The sequence below is a fragment of the Chrysemys picta genome, chromosome 5 (assembly GCF_011386835.1).
Source record: "Chrysemys picta bellii isolate R12L10 chromosome 5, ASM1138683v2, whole genome shotgun sequence".
NCBI lineage: Eukaryota > Metazoa > Chordata > Testudines > Emydidae > Chrysemys > Chrysemys picta.
The window spans coordinates 121,832,187-121,847,623 of record NC_088795.1 but is presented as its reverse complement, the minus strand read 5'-3'; positions in this window follow the sequence as shown (position 1 = coordinate 121,847,623).

Here is a 15,437-nt window from a genome sequence, read left to right as displayed (position 1 = left end):
TCTGTCTTTAGTGTTGATTTTCACTCCTAACCTCACTGCTGGAGAAACACAGGCCCAGCACACAGCCTTATTAGCCACCCTAAAACCTTGCAAATTTGTACCAATGTCAGACTGTTTAGGGAACCACTTTTAATGGCCTTTTTGGACACAGGCTTACAGCAGTCAGAGGCGACACGTATCTGTGGATGGGAGTAGGGGGGGAGAACAACTGATCAACCCACATGCTGCCTCTGCTGCCACACCCTGACTCACCTCAATGGGCGGTCTGAAAAGTAGGCAGCGGGAAGCGCTGGGACTCCAGCAGCAGGGAAGGAGAAGCAGCCCCATGTTGCGGGAGGGATGGGGAGCTCAGCCATACGCCCTGCTGCTTCCTCCCTCATTGTGCTGCACGGACACATGGTGGGTGCTGCCACCAGGGGGAGCCACAACCTCCTCACTGCCTCCCCTCCCCCATGAATTGCTGCTGACAGTAGCATTGTAAAATATGCAGTCTTGGCCAGGTAAGTCAGAAGACAAAAGAAGAGGGATAGGAAAGAGAAGAACTAAAGTGGGAAGGAAAGGAGATTGGGCAGGGGGAGAGGAGAAATGGAGAGAGAGAGAAATTGTCACATCCCAGGTGTTATTTGGGATTTAGCCAGAGCCGGTGGAGGTGACGCCGTCATTTGTGCTCTTCTCTGGCCCGGCCAGGTCAGGACATTTTTCAGGATCCGGAAGAAGAAGGTCCAAAGTCCCAAGGTACAGTGGGAGTGGCAGCCATGATATTGAAGCTTGCGCCTTTCCCTTCATTCAGCCAGCCAGTGTTATGGAGCCAGCTTCTCCCCCAAAGTCCTTTTTTGAGTAACCCCAAGTGGGAGAGATGGGTGCAATAGCCCATCCTTCATTATTGTGTTCCCCAGTTAGGCCTAATTTTCAATACACCAATTTTAGTTCATTGATTTCCTGTCTCACATGGTTCCTTTTTACCAGACATGGTCGTAACATACTCCTTGGACTTGTTTAGACTAATTAAGTCTGACTCATTTTTGCACTTTTTCCTATCAACATTTGTTGATATATGTTGTTGTGACATTTTTTTGAACTTTCACTCACATTTTAAAGTTGGGCTCAGAACTAGGGTCATGTATAGGCCCAATTATTACCACAGTCCCTACTGAGTTTAATGTTTTGCCTAAAAATGATAGCATATGACATGACCCCATTCGCTTCCCAGTCCAGCACAACACTGAGACACATACATAGACATGTTTAACTTTTAAGGGCTTTGCTAGACCTGGGCATTGTACAGCCCCTAAATCCCAGACTGGAGAAGGGACCCAGGAGCATAGGCTTGATTTATCATCGTTTGAGCTCAGAGTTACAGTATTTCCTGTGAATTTATCTCCAATCAAGCTCAATCATGCTAACAAGGGCCCATTTTTGTCAGTCTGACACAGACCACACTCTTGCTCTTGAAAAGACTCATGCTGGGGCACTTTTCACTGCAAGCACTGATGCCTTTGAGGCCTAATTAAGAATCCTCCTATGACCACATATAAAGATTCTTCCTCATTATTTTTTTTTAATTCCTGGGAGACAAAACATATTAGAAAAAAATGCGAAGATATTTTGCTAGTGTGAAAATCCCTGATCGTATTTGTCATTCCAAAAGCAATTACCATATTAATCCAGCTAGCATAATAATAATAATAATATAATATCTAACTTTGTCTAATCTTCAGAGAAAGTATAAGTGAGAGACAGAGATGGAAGCACCTTCTCTTGGCAGCATGAATGCTGTACTTTTCTGTATGATGCTATAAACTCTGAAGTCTGCACAATGCCAGAAAGCTCCTCACATTGGCCAGAACCACTACTAAAAGTATTATAGGATGATATAATTAAACCATGTTGTTCATGGGATAAAACTGGAGACGAAGAGACTTTCTGAACATGGATTTTGCATTTAGGGATTTTTCTGTGCTCATAAACAGGGTTTAGTTTAACCCATTTTACTGCTGCCATGTTCAAGCAGTCGAGTGTGAGCTGTGATCACTACAAAAAATCATGAAAAATAATGACTCACAAGCCAAAACCTGTTCCTATTGGAATCAAATGGAGTCTTTTCAATTTATTTCAATTGGAGCAGGATTTGTCCATCATTTTACTGCTGTTTTTGCTTTATTCTCTACAATATTTTAGATGAAAAATAAAACAGATGACTTGAACATTCAATATAGATGCTAACTCTGGTGTCATAGCCAAATTCCCACTTGGGTAATAAATGGGACAAATCATGAAGTCCTTAGTCAGTAAAAATCCTGACCAATCTCAACAGCTTAAGAAATAACTTCATGATTTAGCCCAATGAGTCATGAAAAGCACCACAGAATTTAGGTGGTGCTGGATACAGAGGGCATCATAAGGCCTTGGTGCATCTCTCAGACAGAGTGGGAGGGATAACTTCCTTCAAGCAGTTCTGTTCCTTTAAGATGACTGGTTTGTTTGGGCCTTCCAACCACAGTTGCCAACTTTCATGCAGTAAATAAGCACCCTGACTTTCACAATAAGCCAAAAATCAAGCTAATTCCATTTCAAAACAGGCCCAAAACAAGTCAGTCCCTAAGAACCTCAACACTTTATGTGACTAGATCCGTCTCCAGGCACCAGCCCACCAAGCTTGTGCTTGGGGCAGCACCTGGAGGGGGGCGGCGCGGTGCTCCGGCTCTGGCCGCCGGGGAGCGCGGAGCCCAGGCTGGGCTCTCCGGCCTCCCCCCGGCACTCTGGCCGCCGGGGAGAACTGAGTCCTGGCCGGCACTCCGCCCTCCCTCCGGCGCTCTGGCCACCGGGGAGAGCGGAGCCGCGGCGGGCTCGCCGCCCTCCCTCTGGCACTCTGGCCGCCGGGGAGAGTGGAGCCGCGGCGGGCTCGCCGCCCTCCCTCCGGCACTCTGGCCGCCGGGGAGAGCGGAGCCCCGGCCAGCTCGCTGCCCTCCCCCCGGCGCTCTAGCCGCCGGGGAGAGCGGAGCCGCGGCGGGCTCGCCACCCTCTTCCCGGCGCTCTGGCCGCTGGGGAGAGCGGAGCCCCGGCCGGGCTCTCCGCCCTCCTCCCAGGGCTCCGGCCGCCAGCGGAGCCACGGCAGGCTCGCCGCCCTCCCCCCGGCACTCTGGCCGGTCGGGGAGAGCAGCCTGCGGCCGGGCTCGGTGCCCTCCCCTGCTGCGCTGGGGGGGGGGGGGGCGGCGGGCGGCTTTTTTGCCTGGGGCGGCAAAAAAGCCAGAGCCGGCCCTGCAGTTTTGGCATCTCTGCCTCCAACCCCAGTAAACAAAACTCACCATGGCTCAGAGATACCTTTTGACTACCATGTGGATCACTTTCTTCAATTACAGCCATTCATAGGCTTCTGCAGCTTGTAGAATCCTGAATCCATCTGTCAAGGAGACCTTCTTTCTCCATCTTAGTCTCTGAATGCTAGAACTGAACTGTAGCTGCAGTTGGACCAAGCTAGCGCACTTTCTGTCTCTCTTTGGGCCTGGGTTAACCCTTTCTTTGCCTTCATGGATCATGGGGGCCTATACATCCCACAACAGCCACATAGCTATTTTAATCAATGTGCCCTATATGTCCATAGTGCCTCAAAATATTTAACGTATGATAGCATACTTACATCTCAAGAAAAGAGAAAGCCTAGTTTAAACAAGTAGGTAAAACTGTCAGAGGACTGTAAAATCAATCAAAGCCAAGGGAAATATAAACACGCCTTTATAAAGTTTGGCTAAAAAGGATGGACTTATCATTTATGGTGATGAATGCCTGGCTGCTGCAATGGCATTTCCATCATACAAAGGGTGGTGTTTTAAATGACAATTTAGAAGGAGTTGTTTAAGAGATTGAATAAATCTGTTAATTGAGGTTTGTGTATTACTTAGGAAGGCTTTGGGCTGGATGTATTACTTCAGTGGCTTCAGCAGTGCTATATTGCTTCACATCCATGCTGCAATAAGATGGACAATTTAATAATGTCCCATAATTGATTTATTACAACATTTGGAATTCTAGCTATCTGAGAATGGTTTCCTGCTTCAAACATTTTTGGGGGCAGAGGAAATACAGTAGACACTTGAAGAAATGTGATGGATATTTGATGATCTCTCAATCAAGCCATCATGTGCTTTTGCTTTTAAGTGTCACTTTTGGAATAAATATTTCCCACTGGCAGCATTTCTGTTTGCCCTTTAAAGATCTGCTTTCACGTAAGGGCATTTTTTCAGTTGCAAGACAGGTGTTCTCAGTTTAAAATGTAAGCCTTCAGTTCAAATTGGGCTGAAATATCATCAGTGGGTTTTTAAAAAAACCAAAACTATGTATGTGATTGCGCTATTTCTCTAATGGAAAGGAAATGAGAGCCTGCTGTCTCATGAATATGTATGCTCCTTGCATAAACAGGGAAGTTAATTTATAGTTTTAAAAAGAAATGATAGCTTTTAAAAAAATGACCTTCTAGCGAGCACAAATAGCCATGGGAGACAGTGGTACAACTTAATAATTGTGATTATAATTTTTCTACTCTTCCTAGAGAGATTTTGGAACAAAAAGACCCCCATTCCCATTTTCTGCTGTGGCTATTGTGCTTTGGATTATGTGTGTTTCTTTGTTCCAAGTTCTCAACCTTAAAAAGCACTAGCTGCTACAGAATATAACAGCCCCTCTGCTAGGCAAGGCTGGTCACTGTGACCCATTGCTCCACTCTGAACATTGACTTTCCAGTGATTAGTGAGCCTAATTCAAAGTCTCTGACTTCATATTCAGAGTCTTCTTTGGGACTGACCCTATCTTTCTCAGAGAGTTTTTTCTCCTTTGCAATGTCCACTGTCTATATCCTATTGGAACAAGGAACCTATCAACTAATTGGGGAAGATTTGTGCAGCAAGGCTGTGGGACTCAATCCCAGAAAACATACTAATTAGTGTTGATCTTGGCAATTTTGGAACTAAGTGCAAAACTCATTTTTTTTAAAACCTTAGCTTTCCCACCATAATTTCTTCATTCGGGGCCTGATCCAACTCCATCCACGTCAATAGAAGCGTTCCTATGGACATGAAAGCGAGTCAAATTTAGCTCTTACTTAATAAGTAAACTATAAGCAAAACAAGCTATTTTCTCTTACTAACTGCTAAGACCCAAGCAGAGAGATTACTTCAGTTTGAAATACGTAAGAAGTGTTCAAATACTAGTGTCATGGGCACAGTGGAAAAACCTGGATCAATAGACATAGCATTGATTCTCCCTCTGATCAGAAGGGGAGAAAGCTGCACTCAATGCACTGAAGCCCCAAGAGGAGTCTTGCATTTAATTTCCATAGGACAGAATTTAGCCCTACATGAAGTTTCAACAAAAATAAATCCTACCCTGCTTTCCCCTTGTGAATAGGGAGTCCCCAGGAATGTGATGCAAAATGGTTTCCTCACTTTTCTTGCACTCTGTAGAAAAGTGGGCATGGTCTGAAATGCTCCTCTCTGCATGTGAGAATACAGGCAAAGTCAGCACTGGTTGGTGGCCATTGCTCCATTATGGACAAAGAGTGTTTTGGAAATGGACCAATAATTTAAAAAAAAAGGAATGTTAACTTTCTGGTAATAGGGAAGTCTAATTAATCTCATATTGGTAATATGAATCCAGTAGAAACCTTCTGCCAATTGGCTCTAGGGAGAGGTTTTGCTGCTTTGAGAGCCTTATAAGGTACCCAGGATTTCACATAACCTAACAAAGGACTAGATACTACAGTAGGTCGTGTAGTAGAAATAACCCATATTGAATCTGAGGAGAAATCACCTGTGCTCCTTTGGTTTCTCTGTCAGAGGAATGGGTATAATTATTATAATTGGAGATATCCTAGAACTAGAAGGGACCTTGAAAGGTCATCAAGTCCACCCCCCTGCGTTCACTAGCAAGACCAAGTACTGATTTTGCCCTAGATCCCTAAGTGGCCCCCTCAAGGATTGAGCTCACAACCCTGGGTTTAGCAGGCCAATGCTCAAACCACTGAGCTAACCCTCCCCCATGTACAGTGCTTACATGAGGTTAGATTGTTATATAGGGGATCCTCTAATCTCATACTGCGTATTACTTTCCACTTCATTTTCTTCCTGTGACTTGCTTTGCCTTTTTATTTAATTCTTTCATGCAGCAATGCTTGACAGTGTCACTATAATTACAGCTGTACTGGCATTTCCATTAAAAACTCAATTTTGAGTCTCTCATAACTTTGGCAGTTGTAATTTAAATTTTGCTAGGCTGTGGAATGCATTTTTTCTGCCTGAATTACAGTTTTTGTTTGTAGAACATACCTTACATCAACAGTTTTCTCTAGCTCTACAACTGTCAAAAAATTTCTCATCTTCCATCGACAGATAATTTGTCATTCTCTTGCTTTGGAAAAACCCCCAATGTATTTAGGAAGTATTAATTATGAAAATAGTGTTATGATAGATGTTCCTTTAAAGACTGAAATTGATCCTGTTATTGAACTCTGAAATGCAATTAATATATTTGTGGTAGCTATTTTTCAAAAGCATTATTTTACTAATCAAAAGACCAGACTATGTAAAGTTTAATGGACGTAGTTCCAAATTCTGTTCTCTCTTATACCGGTACTAATCTTCAATAACTCCAGTGTAACTGAGAACAGAATTTAGAGCATATCATACTTCAAACAGTTCCATGAGCCTTTGAATAGTAACATCTGGAGTCCAGGATAGTGACATTATTATTCTATATGAATAAACACAGCTATGGAGCCATAATGGTGCCCAGTTGTCAGGAATGCTGAGCACTCAGAATTCCAATTGAAGTCAATGTGCAACACCTCTGAAAACCCAGGCATGAGAAGGTGTCTGAAGTTAGGAACCCAAAAATGGAAGCAGCAAAATTATTGGACATATTTGTAAATCAGAGTCTAAGGGTCTGTCTGTACTACAGTCATGGGGTCTTTACAGTTCATGTAGACATGCCTGAGAGTTTTAAACTAACTGATATCGGTAGCAGTAAATTTGTGGCAGCAGAAGCTTCAGCGTGATCTAGCTGCCCAAGTAATTACTGAGGGTTCCAGGCAGGCTTGTACGGCCCATACTGTACACTGTCCTGCAGCTTTACTACTACTAGTGCTCAAACTAGCCAGATTAAAACTTTAATCTAGCTACCTCATCTATGTCTACATGAGCTGCAGTTATACCCTATGATTGTAGTGTAGGCATACCCATAATCTTATAGGCCTTGTAATTCAAATACATTGTCAAGGCAAGTTTTTTTTTAACTTTTACTGTGCTACAGTAGAGCCTTGTACATTCACACGAATGATTAGGAGACCCAATGTGAAATTACTGCATTTTGGGAATTGATCACTGATCTGGCACTTGACATAAGAAGTCAGTAGGATTAGTCACATAATTAAAGTTAAGCACCTCTGTAATGTTTGCAGGATTGGGGTCAGCCAGACATTTACTCATCAACTTCAAAAACAGAAGTATGTCAGAGGACAAGTATTGTACAACCAGGTCAAGGTAACTTGACAGAACAATCAGTGTGATGTAGCAAATTATTAGGATTGGCACAGCGATCATCTGCATTACAATGGTATCTCGATACTCCAACTGACAGCTGGGTTACATTGTGCTAGGTGCTGGACTGACACATAAAACCTAAATCTCCCCCACTGCAACTTGAGACCATTACTCCTTGTTCTGTCATCTGCTACCACTGAGAACAGTCTAGATCCATCCTCTTTGGTACCCCCTTTCAGGTAGTTGAAAGCAGCTATCAAATCCCCCCTTATTCTTCTCTTCTGCAGACTAAACAATCCCAGTTGCCTCAGCCTCTCCTCATAAGTCATGTGCTCCAGCCCCCTAATCATTTTTGTTGCCCTCCGCTGGACTCTTTCCAATTTTTCCACATCCTTCTTGTAGTGTGGGGCCCCAAACTGGATACAGTACTCCATATGAGGCCTCACCAATGTCAAATAGAGGGGAATGATCACATCCCTTGATCTGCTGGCAATGCCCCTACTTATCAGCACAAAATGCCCATGATGGAGAATCTGCCACGACTCCTGCTAGATTGTTTCAATGGTTAATTACTTCCACTGTTAAAAATGTCAGAGAAAAACAGAGTGTAGAAGGGTGCTCTGGGCTGGGACTGAGGGTTTCGGAGGGCGGGAGGGGGATCAGGGCTGGGGCAGGGGTGTGGGAAAAGGTGCAGGTTCCGGCTGTGGGTGTGGGCCCTGAGGATGAGAGATTTGGGGTGCAGGAGGGTGCTCCATGCTAGGATTGAGGGGTTTGGAGAGCAGGATGGGGATCAGGGTTGGGGCATGGGGAGAGGCTCCAAGCGGCGCTTACCTCAAGTGGCTCCCAGGTGCAAAGGACCTGGCCAGGGGTGAGGAGCTTGTTATCGATCTCTTGGAGAGTATTCGGGACAACTTCCTGGTGCAAGAGCTGGAGGAACCAACTAGGGGCCGTGCTCCTCTTGACCTGCTGCTCACAAACAGGGAAGAATTGGAAGGGGAAGTAGAAGTGGGTGACAACCTGGGCAGCAGTGACCATGAGATGGTCAAGTTCAGGATCCTGACAAAAGGAAGAAAGGAGAGCAGCAGAATACGGACTTCAGAAAAGCAGACTTTGACTCCCTCAGGGAACTGATGGGCAGGATCCCCTGGGAGGCTAATATGAGGGGGAAAGGAGTCCAGGAGAGCTGTCTATATTTTAAAGAAGCCTTATTGAGGGCGCAGGAACAAACCATCCCGATGTGCAGAAAGAATAGCGAATATGGCAGGTGACCAGCTTGGCTTAACAGAGAAATCTTCGGTGAGCTTAAATGCAAAAAGGAAGCTTACAAGAAGTGGAAACTTGGACAGATGTCTAGGGAGGAGTATAAAAATATTGCTCGAGCATGCAGGGGTGTAATCAGGAAGTCCAAAGCACAATTGGAGTTGCAACAAGATAACAAGAAGAGTTTCTACAAGTATGTTAGCATCAAGGTGGTCAGGGAAAGTGTGGGACCCTTACTGAATGGGGGAGGCAACCTAGTGACAGAAGATGTGAAGAAAGCTGAAGTACTCAATCCTTTTTTTGCTTTGGTCTTCACAGACAAGGTCAGCTCCCACGCTGCTGTCCTGGGCAGCACAGTATGGGGAGGAGGTGAGCAGCCCTCAGTGGTGAAAGAAGAGGTTTTTAGAAAAGGACTATTTAGAAAAGCTGGACATGTACAAGTCTCTGGGTCCAGATCTAATGCATCCTAGGGTGCTGAGGGAGTTAGCTGATGTGATTGCAGAGCCATTGGCCATTATCTTTGAAAACTCGTGGCCATTGGGGGAGGTCCTGGATGATTGGAAAAAGGCAAATATAGTGCCCATCTTTAAAAAAAGGAAGAAGGAGAATCTACAGACTGGTCAGCCTCACCTCAGACCCTGGAAAAATCATGGAGCAGGTCTTCAAGGAATCCATTTTGAAGCACTTGGAGGAGAGGAAGGTGATCAGGAACAGTCAACATGGATTCATCAAGGGCAAGTCATGCCTGACCAACCGGATTGCCTTCTATGATGAGATAACTGGCTCGGTGGATATGGGTAAAGCAGTGGGCATGATATATCTTGACTTTAGCAAAGCTTATGATATAGTCTCCCACAGTATTCTTGCCAGCCAATTAAAGGAGTATGGATTGGATGAATGGACTATAAGATGGATAGAAAGCTGGCTAGATCATCAGGCTCAACGGGTAGTGATCAATGGCTCGATCTCTAGTTGGCAGCCGGTATCAAGCGGAGTGCCCCAGGGGTTGGTCCCGTGGCCAGTTTTGTTCAACATCTTCATTAATGATCTGGATGATGGGATGGATTGCACCCTCAGCAAGAGTGTGGGTGACGTTAAGCTGAGGGAAGAGGTAGATACGCTGGAAGGTAGGAATAGCGTCCAGAGTGACTTAGACAAATTGGAGGATTGAGCCAAAATAAATCTGATGAGGTTCAACATGGACAAGTGCAGAGTCCTGCACTTAGGACGGAAGAATCCCATGCACCACTACAGGCTGGGGACTGGCTAAGCAGCAGTTCTGCTGAAAAGGACCTAGGGATTACAGTGGATGAGATGCTGGATATGAGTCAACAGTGTGCCCTTGTTGCCAAGAAGGCTAATGGCATATTGGGCAGCATTAGTAGGAGCACTGCCAGCAGATCGAGGGAAGTGATTATTCCCCTCTATTCGGCACTGGTGAGGCCACATCTGGAGTATTGCATCCAATTTTGGGGCCCCCACTACAGAAAGGATGTGGACAAATTGGAGACAGTCTAGTGGAGGGCAACGAAAATGATTAGGGGGCTGAGGCACATGATTTATGAGGAGAGGCTGAGGGAACTGGGCTTAAGAGAAGAGTGAGGGGGGATTTGATGGCAGCCTTCAACTACCTGAAGGGAGGTTCCAAAGAGGATGGAGCTAGGCTGTTCTCAGTGGTGGCAGATGACAGAACAAAAAGCAATGGTCTCAAGTTGCACTGGGGGAGGTCTAGGTTGGATATTAGGAAAAACTATTTCACTGGGAGGGTGGTGAAGCACTGGAATGGGTTACCTTGGGAGGTGGGGGAATCTCCATCCTTAGAGGTTTAACAAAGGCCCTAGCTGGGATGATTTAGTTGGGGTTGGTCCTGCACGTTTCCTGTATTCTTGTAGTCTGTGTCCCACACTCCATTTATCTCATATTTCTTGTCTCTGCATTGATCATTTTCTTTTCTCCTCCAGCCACAGTTGGAGGTCAGACTCTGCCAACCACATCTCTGCACAATATAAGCTTTAAAGACTGCAAAGAGGGAATTTACACTTCTTTTTTCAATCTACTTCTAAGACTTTATTTTTTCCCAGTTAGCAGGAGGTGCCACTATTCCAATTCAGTTTAATCCTAGATAATAAAGTGTTGTTTAACGAAGATGAGGATTTTTTTTTTAGTAGACCTGGGGGCGTGATTGGATTGCAATATGGAATTGAAGACACTGTCTTTAGAAGTTTAATCACACACAAAATCAATGATGCAGGGAAGCAACCCACCAAATGTCATAGCAAACAGCTCTGACTTCTGTTTTCTTTCACTTGTCTGTCTTATCTCCTTCTTGCCTTTGGCTACTACTCTGTTCTCCAAGCTGATAGCCTCCATATCTCTTTCAAATCCTACCGGGAAAGAGAAATGACACTTTCTTCCTTTTTGATGGAGGGTATACTTTAATGTATTTATTTGTGTAGGGCCTATTCTAATTGATATTTAGGTGGCTTCACCAATACGCTAAAGTTATCATCCACAACCTTTGGCATTATTTTATTGCATCCAGCAGGAAAGATGCTTTACAAAATAAATGTGCTAGCTCTGCTACTGACTGACATGAAAATGCATACCCTTGTTTATTTCCAGAGGACTCTAAGGGAGGATATCATTCAGCTGACAGACCATTCCATGACTGGTTGAGTCTTTTCTCCCCAACTATCAGTGGATTGTCCCCACAGGGCTTTTTCTCCCCTGGTTTTACTCTCACAGGCAAGTCACTGTGATTTACAGATGGCTTGTGGAGGAGAAGGCAAGAGATGAGATGATTAGAGTGTTGGTGCTGACCAATTGATATTTAAGTCTTATACAGCCATGACTATACAGGAAATGAAGGGAAGTTTCTTTGCAGATGCTGTGTTGGAGGCAAAGTCCTATATACACTGATTAATGTTGGCTGTCGTCACTCAGAAACAGAATCTGGATTTCAAACTTGGAGGAATTTTCACATTACTTTGCACGTAAAGCCACCCAAACGCTGTGATTCCTCAGGAACATCTTTAAGTTGGTGATCTAAGGGCAGTGGATAGTGAGACATGGAGTTACTGGGGATTTTGGTTCTATTAACAGATATTTCTATTTCTAGGGACAGTCTAAAATATACCTGTTCCAATTTGATTACCTTTATTTTTGATACACTTATTTATCTATCAGCTAGGATGGGAGTTTGGAATTAAGTCAGAATAAATAAAATATCATAGGCTTGCAAAACTATCCTTAAAATTTGTGAGCTGAGACAAAATGTACTCACCTGCCCTTTAAAATAATGATTGATAATAATGGGGAAAATATTTTATTTGCCTTTCAAAAAAAATTATTTGCCCTGGGCAAGTAGGAGAGTAGAATTTTTTTTAAGGATGAAATAAACAAATGGGAGTATAAATTATGAATAGATACTATGTTTAATAATACATGGCTTTATTAAATCATGCAAGCGCTCATTCTCTTCCACCTAGAATATATGAAGCAAACGTAAATAGTTTTTCCACACAGGTGCCTGAACTCATTGCTTTCCTTCCCATGAGTCTGATTCCACACTCACTCACACTGGTGTCAATAGGCACTAGCTCCATAGAAGTCAGTGGAAAACACACAGGTCTATACCTATTGAAATAAGGAGGAGGAGAAGGCCATGTCTTTATAATTTTACACACACATTTAGCATGTAAAGATCAGATCTTTGTTGTGGGACAGAATAAATTCCACTTACTATGGCTTTGTCTTTTGCAATGTCAGCATATCTGTGCAAATTCCTGTCCCACAGACTTGAATTCCATAGCTTATAGACTTTTCCAGTGCTTCTGTTACTTACAATTTGTATGTACTGCCCCACATAAAGATGTGTGAGAGAAAACATTTACATGGCCGCAGGGAGGGTCTCCCCCTCTGTTTCAGTCAGACCCTATCCACACAGTAGCAGGGCCAGCCTAGTATACACTCTTCCATTGATTCCAACATCATAGATAGGGTTCACAGAGGACTTAAAGGGGCTTCTAGCAGGAATGTGACTGTAATGGGGAGTGGGGGGGAGCCTGCCACTTAGGGAAACTGTTCTAACTCCTCCCTGTTTCTCTGAGACACTATCCCCATTTCTCTATGGCACTTCTGCCATATTGAATTTCTGAAAAAATAAAGCGGCAACTATATTGGGGGTGGGGGCGGGGAGATATTTGACATAGCTGCAGACACTTTGTCCGATTTTCACGGTATGCCCATAGTTTTGTCCTCCCTCCATACCTAACCGTTGGAGATGTGAAATGCTGATCACTTAAGCAGCAGATAGTGACCCGTCTCATATCGTAACAGTTATTTGCCTATGGAACCCAGGCCCAGGCAGGTCATGTGACTCCAGCCAGGGAGCAGTTTCTTACCAGTACTATTCTGTGTTATGCTAATATTAAAGGGAGAACAGAAGCCTATTTACCTACTTCTCTAGATGTGGCTTCTGTAATATAAGCTAACTTACTCAACTAAGGATGTCAGACTGTAGTTTTGAAGTTACAATGAAAAACACAATTATGTGTATACTGCTGTATTTTTCATTTTCATTACATCTTTATCATTAGAATAACAGCCAAATCTGAGTACAGTCAGTGGAAGGCAAATTATATGGTGCATTGCTTCAACTAGATGATTCCCTTATTGGCTATCCGGCTGTTTCAAGATTTTGTAAACTTTTTTTTTTTTTTGCAAGTTAAAATAGAAGTGGGAAGCCAGTAAAATTACAGAACATTAAAATGACAGAAGTAGCTTGGTAGTCTGCTGCCTTTCACATGAAGTACAAGGGATTGGAAATAAAAAGAAAAACAGAAAACAACAACATCTGTCCATTATACTAAAAGTTATAACAAAACTGGTAAACAATGCCAAACTTCACAATGCCTAACTAAACAATGGTCCCAAATGCCTGAAGCACAGAGGTCACTTTCAGACTCTGACCCTCATGTTTTGTTGCCATTGGACAACAGGACCAGAACTTTCCCTAATAATTCAGTGTCAAGTGATTTGCAAATATTTTCACATATGTACACAGCAGACTTGTTGCATTATTATTTGTGGTATTATGTTAGTTCTTTTTGAAATCTTGCAGTTCTATGAAATTTGGCACAAATGATTTATTTGAATGAAAACAGATACCAAAAATGTATGTGACTCCTGGTGGAATATTGAGTCCAGTTCTAGTGTCTAGAATTCAAGAAGGATGTTGATAAACTGAAGAGAGTTCAGTGATGACACTTGAGAACAATTAAAAGATTAGAAAACATGCTTTATAGTGAGTCTTGGCAGGATTCGATTTTTATCTGTAAATGTCCAAATGTTGATTTCACTATACACCCAAACAGACAAAAAATTTCCATTAATAATACATTGAAAATTATAGCTAGGAAAATTAAGAAAAATGCTACTTGAGAATTTCAGTTTGATCTAGGGATATTTACTTTGTATATTTTGACATGTGATGTTGACAATCTGTGTGTTAATCGTTATAAAGCTTTGACTTTTAGAATCTCAATGTTTGTCATTAAATAATTGTCTGACCCCACCCCTCAAATTTCCCACAACCATGAAAATGTAAAATTGATAGACAAAATTGCTTTTAAAAAATTGCTTGAATCAGCTTTTAAAAAATAAAACATATGTCACAATTATATAAAAATAAATTGAATGTTGCCTTCAGTCTACTTATATCAATAGACTGATTGAGCTCTATTTATTTAGCTTAACAAAGAGAAGGTTATGGGGTGACTTAATTATTGTACTTTCATGGGGAACAAATATTTGATAATGGGCTCTTCAGTCGAGTAGAGGAAAGGTATAACATGATCCAGTGGCTGAAAGTTGAAGCTAGGAATAAGGCATATATTTTTGACAGTGAGTAATTAACAACTGGAACAATTTACCAAAGGTTGTGGTGGATTCCCATCCCAGGAAATTTTAAAATCAAGATTGGCTGTTTTTCTAAAAGCTATGCTTTGGGGATTATTTTGGGGGAGTGCTATAGTCTGTGTTACACAGGCTGTCAGACTAAATGATCACAATGGTCCCTTCTTGTGACACTTCCTGGGGATCCTCAGGGTTATGAGGCACCTCTCTACCACCTGCTGTTAGCGTGAGGAAGTCCTGTCTGTGCCTGCCGTGGGTCAGCACCCCAGTTCCACTAGCCCTGGACAACACAATCGCTCCCCCATAGGCCTCATAGGCTCTGCTGTTACTCTGTAGGTTAGTGATAGGCGTGCTCCAGCCCTCAAGCCTTCTGAACATCTCCCTGGAGTGTCCATCCCCACGTCCACTGGACACTCTTCGGAAGCAGCGAATTTGAGAATACTGTGAAACAGCACACCCAGCTTACCAGTTCCACCTCAGATCACTGCTCTGCTTAACACACAATTGTTGTAGCACGGTCAGTCCCAGGATATTAGAGAGACAAGGTCAGTGATATAATATCATTTATTGGACCAGCTTCTGTTGGTGAGAGAGAGAAGCTTTCGAGCCACATTGAGCTCTTCTAATGAAATCAAGTGGATGTTTTATTTAACAAAGCACAGATACTCAATCAGATATTCAAGTAATAGCAAGTAGAAGTATTGGAAATAAATGGTTCCATATAAAAATAGT